The 5,008-nt window shown below is 37.3% G+C and overlaps 1 pseudogene; it reads left to right on the forward strand.

Annotated features, from left to right (window-relative positions):
• The first annotated feature begins 2,452 nt into the window (after nucleotides 1–2,452).
• On the forward strand, nucleotides 2,453–3,337 carry LOC149241630 (uncharacterized; annotated as a pseudogene).
• Nucleotides 3,338–5,008: the final 1,671 nt, after the last annotated feature.

Genomic DNA, 5,008 nt, shown 5'->3' on the forward strand with positions numbered 1-5,008 from the left:
TATTACTGAGCATTTTGCCAAGCGTTGCCATCAGGGTAACCATTCTAGAAGCCAAATTAAGGAGTCGTGCTATCCAAGTTCCCGCATGCTAAAATTTTGTTTAAGAAGACATTCAATCTTTGGACTTCAATGATCTTAAATATGCCAATATATTTAATTGATTGCCACAATATATACTAAGCCTGCATGGATAAGTGTCTTGTGAGCTTAAATATATCAAATTAATCCCAAGTCCAATGCTTAATAATAAATGCTACTGTAGTTTTCCAACCATCTACTTGCCTGGAGGACTTCTCCCATAACGATGAAATCATTTATGAAAAATCAATGACTTACTCTGAAATTCTCGGTTATTTAAATACCATTGAAAATACCAACTCCCACCAGCCATTTTAAAATACATAACATGCCATATAACATAAAATTTAAGAGAAGGTTTTATACATTAATTTGATATCTAGCTAAATTTTGATTTTAAATCAAATCACTACCATTATAATATATTGTTGTTATTAAAGAGAGAAAATAACCTTAATGAACTCCATTTAAAGTAGAAAAGAAATCTACCACATTTTATTTACATGCACATCAAAAGTTCCTCTTCATACTATCATAGGCGTTGTGATTGTCTCTTTAACTATTGTGACAAGCCCCTTTAACCTTGTTTGATTACGGAGATGAGTTCTAACATAAAATGTTTCTCTTTGTAATAATTTGCTATAAGAATTGCTGCTTGCATAAAGAAATGGGTCTCTAATCCCTGATTTTTATCAATCTGCCTGACTTTAGGCACTAAGGCTGCAGAATTGTATTAATAAGGAATATGAGTGAGATTTTTTTTTTGCAAGTTGATTCCAATTACCAAAATTCTAGAGACCGGAGTTGGTAATAGGATTTGTTTTCATATTGTTTATATCTTTTTACACTACAAACATATGGGAGAGATAAATGAAACCGATATCCCAGCACCAATAATATAATTTGAAGCCAGTATCCTAGATTTCTTTTATGGTAACGCCAGCAGGTTCAGGGGACATCCAAAGGGAAAATGATCATGCTGCAGGCTACAACTACACCCTTGAGTTTCTATGAGTCTTCTTCAAGGTAGTTGAGATTTCCTCTCCAATAATTTGGCTTTGTTATGCATATTATCAATGAAACTGGAACTTTCATTCCCACTTAGCCCATTTTCAAAAAAGTTCTCTCCTTTTGATTTCACTAGTTCAAAATCTACCACTCTAGAAACCATCCCTTTCAAAGTAGTCTTAATGAAGAACCATCCTTTAGGACATGGGACCAACCAACTCGTCCTATAGCAGTTTTCATTCTGCCAAAGTTAAATAAGGAGTATTTAGCAATAAGGATTATCTTCCTGTAAAGTGTGTTACAGTGTTAAAATTGTGCATCTGAGTGTATTTCATATAGATAGGCTGAATGTCCCATGTGCAGGTTCGATCAAGGCTTTGTGAAGTTCAAAGTATTTGGTATACTTATTATGAACAGGTTGTTTTGAAGGTTTTCAATTGAAAGAATTGAGAAACCGAGCATTGTAGGGAAGATTTCTGAGCTGATGCCAAGGAAAAAAATGATTTGGAGGAGTTAAGCCGAAATGCCGAGTATCGAATCACTCCTACGTGCACTAATCAATTTGAGTTAGTTACCCTTGACCTTGAGATAGAATGAATATTGTAATTGATGGCTCTCAAGTCTGGGCACTTGCTGGCGTTCATTCAAAATTTGGTTGATCCATGCTTGTATGTTTATAGCTGCTCGCGCATGGGTTCAAGGTTATATGGCATAAATCCTATTCGAAGATTCAGGAGGGGTTACGATTTATTTTCTTTTGAGGAAGGTACTCTATTTGTAGCCCTATATGATAATCTAACCTCTAAGGTTGCAGTACACAAGTTTGATGATTCTTTCCACAAATTAGATTGGACAGGGGTAGATGTGGGTCTCGATAAATTTTTGGCATGGGAACTGTAACCTAGATGCATCTGATACCAGGAAAAAAGGGAATTGATCTTGATTGATGATACAAAAAGGGTTAGGGTGGTGGAACTCCATCAGCAACCGATGGTGAAACCTAGGCTACCAATTCTTCCTTCACCTGCTTCAGTAGCTCTTGTTTCTGTGGATGGATCATTTTTATTTGTCTTTGGCAAGTCAGACAACAATGAGGAAGTAGTAGAAGCTATTTACTTTTCTGTCATGGTGGAGATATATTTCTTGGCTGATGTCATGAGCTACTTGATGACCATTCCCCTAAACAAAAGAGTGAGAGATTTGGGAGAGCTTCAAGATTGGAATCTTGTTGATGTTTCCTTGTGTAATTTTATGGGTAAAATTTCAACCTGAAGGACACAATTGGTTGTTGTGGTTGGTTAACTCTCTTTGGCATAACGTGAAGGTTGAAAATAATTACAAATAAAATCAATACGTTTATAGAATAATGACGAAGAACAAATCAAGGAAATCTTCCACAAGAGTTGGTAACAGTGAACAAATATGCCCCAGTTCTAATAGGAGACGCAAAAAAATCTTGTCATGATCTTGAAATGAAGGAAAGAAAAGTTGCAGAATTGATTACTTCCTCTGCTCGAAAGCATTAAATTGTTCATGTTTCTACCAGCCTTGTTTCTCCCAATCGTCAAAATATTGGAGGCAACAGTGCCACAGCTGTAAATGCCAATACAGAGTTGGGTGATGACATTTGTCAGGATCTGAGATTAGCATTTTCTACCATTGATGACCCATGCATTGAATGAAGAAGCACGTCCATTTGTCATGGGGACAATATTTTCGCCCGTTTTTCATATGTCAAAGGATGGTAGCAGTGGAACTACAACAACATGTACAACTGATCAAGGTGAACTTATGGTCCATAAAAGTCATCTGCTAAAGAAAAGAAATGAGAACAGGGATTCATGTGAAGAACATAAAAGGAGTGTAATAGATACTTCTCCAAATTCAGGTGACATATGAAAAGAAACTTTGACCAGACTTTCTACTGATGTGGTAGAAGCAGTGCAAGGGTCTGAGACAAATTCGGGTAATCTTCCTGATGATGATCTTGATGGTTCGCAAACAGCTTTTGATGTGGCTCAGAATGGCATTGAGTGGCCTCTTGATGATCAAAATGCATCACATGTTCATAGGCATGGTTCAGAATCAGTCCAGGAAGGTTTGGTTAAGTTTAGATGGGGCATCCTTGTTTCTAGCAATGCAGCAAACTAAATTGTTGAAGTGCAATGATGAGGCCAGCCAAGAATCCAGAGTTGCTGATGAAGATGATGAAATCAATGATTTTGATCCATATTTATTCATAAAGAATTAGTTTTGCAAACCAGTGGTACTGATTTGGGGTTCACCCCAACAGTGGTGGTTATGTAAGACATCATCAGGTGTCTCATCTTGGAGAGTTTACCAAGAATTTTTTTTTCATAATATATTCAAGAAACAAATTAGAAATAGAGAGAAAAGGAAGCTATAGCAGTCAGCGAAACTTCATTACAAGTAACCTGCTTTGATACATTGTACCTTTTGTTCTCCATAAAAGCCTAAAGAAAGTGATCAGGAACGTATGCTTGTTTTCTTTAAGTTGTGCAAAAGCTAGACCAAGAATTTTACCATCATTGCAGCTTCAATGACATCAGTGAAACCAAGGAATGCTTAGACAAGCATGACCTCCTTCTAGTGTCTGTTGTATGCCAATATAGTATGTATGTCCCATAGGTGATGACATCGAGCAGCAAGGGATGTCGATGGGTCCACAAATGCTTAAAAATACAACAATCTAGTTCCCAAAAGAGATGAGAGATGAAGATCGTTGGCAAGGTGAATGAAAAAGCCTAATCATCAATGTCTGATCATCAAATCTAATCAATTTTCAATGTATTAACCTCATGGAAGTCTGTAGTTGTATTTCAATTATCCACAAGCTTACGTTCCTAGGTTGATGGATTCATGTTTGAAGGGATTTTCTCTTGTAAGAGGATACATGACAAGTTCTACGGGTTCAACATTGTGAAAATCCTGAAATCACACCCCATAAACAAGCTTAGCATTAATTTCTGTATAGTCAACAAAGGTCCTAATAAATCTAAGATAAACTCATCCCGCTGTGTTCTCACATTGGTGCTCTCATTTAGGAAGTTCTCCAAAACTTTGAGGATTAGAGAAGCAAATGCACAGTCGGTCTCCACAATAGAAGATCGACATATGATGCCAAGCTATTTTCATATGCCAATTTCAAACGACATAAAAGTTGAAATTACGGCTCTATGGTGGTATACCAAAAGAAATCAGGGTTATGTTGCATTAACTCCAAGAAAATGTTATGTTAGCAACCTTTGTATCATCCAGAAGATGATGATGCGTCTATATGTGCGTAAGGGGACTGCTTCCAGGATACAGCCAAGCTCTGCGCTACCTCCAATTTTTACCCGGATAATCTCCCAGTCGGACTCTAACTGCCTGATAGAATAAGGACATCCGACTAGGGATAACCAACCATGGATAACCAAAAATGTATAACGAATAAAAATCTGGAACTTAAGGGACAAATGGAGCACTTGTGATTGATCCAGAGGATATGGACCAGGCTGGACTCCAACCTCTAAGAGGCAGAGTTCGAACAGCACAAAGACTTCGATCAGAGACATCAGACCTGATATAAACGCCCTGAAGGGAGAAAAAAAAAATTCTAACATTGCTGAGTTCCCTGATGATTTTTGTGTTGCGGTCAAGATGCTAGATGAAAACAGAAAACAGGCAGACGATGAATTTCAGAGTGAAGTTGAACTAATGAGCAAAATCAGGCATCCAAACCTCGTGTCTTTGTTGGGTTTCTGTGTCCATGGGAAGACAAGGTTGCTAGTATATCATCTTATGCAAAACAGTTCTTTGGAAGCACACTTACACAGTCCATCTCATGGATCTGCACTTACATGGCATCTGCGAATGAAGATTTCTTTGATACCACGTGAGGCGATTTAAGATCTGAAAA

The sequence above is a fragment of the Pinus tabuliformis genome, chromosome 8, assembly GCF_031772625.1.
Source record: "Pinus tabuliformis cultivar Carrire ecotype Pingquan chromosome 8, CPIR1, whole genome shotgun sequence".
Classification (NCBI taxonomy): domain Eukaryota; kingdom Viridiplantae; phylum Streptophyta; class Pinopsida; order Pinales; family Pinaceae; genus Pinus; species Pinus tabuliformis.